General features: G+C 32.3%; 1 non-coding gene across 1 annotated transcript; it reads left to right on the top strand.

Moving 5' to 3' along the window:
- LOC129131595 (small nucleolar RNA SNORD123) lies at nt 1-69 on the top strand. The gene has a single exon (XR_008535703.1). It is a non-coding gene; the product is annotated as a small nucleolar RNA SNORD123 (small nucleolar RNA).
- The last annotated feature ends 492 nt before the right edge of the window (nt 70-561 follow it).

The raw sequence follows: 561 nt of genomic DNA, 5'->3' as shown, positions 1-561 counted from the left end.
GGTGAAAATGATGAATTCTTGGGTACTGATTCATGTGATCTGAAAATGCCATCCATTTCCTGATTCACCTTCATATCTCCTCCAGGAAAAAAAAAAGTACTTTACAATGAATACCGTCAGTCAAACAATTTTTATGTGTCTGTTTTTCTATCTTTCAGCCAATTCCCTGAACTGATACTTTCAAAATGAAGAGGAAGATAAGAGTGGGAATGAAGAATGCCTTGGAGAAATCCAGTCATAAAGTTTGAGGAGTAGAAATAATAGGAAATATTAATAACTCTGGTCTCTTACATAGGTCAGAATTTAGACTGAAATGATGTAAAGTTACAAACCTGAGACATAAGGGCTATTAAATTTAAATCAAGATTCACAGATTTTTAAATTAATACATAATAAAAATATTTGCTTCTTCTCCTCTACTTTGGTTGGTAATATATTCTGCTGCCTTATACAACTTTCTTATATAGACTAATTTAAGTTTTCATTTTTGTTTTATATTAGCCCCAAGGCACCTCTTCAAACTAAGCCAGGGTATATATTAGCAATCCATTAGTTGCTCCT

The sequence above is a fragment of the Agelaius phoeniceus genome, chromosome 1 (assembly GCF_051311805.1).
Source record: "Agelaius phoeniceus isolate bAgePho1 chromosome 1, bAgePho1.hap1, whole genome shotgun sequence".
In the NCBI taxonomy this organism is placed as follows: domain Eukaryota; kingdom Metazoa; phylum Chordata; class Aves; order Passeriformes; family Icteridae; genus Agelaius; species Agelaius phoeniceus.
This window is presented reverse-complemented; position numbering and strand designations above follow the sequence as displayed.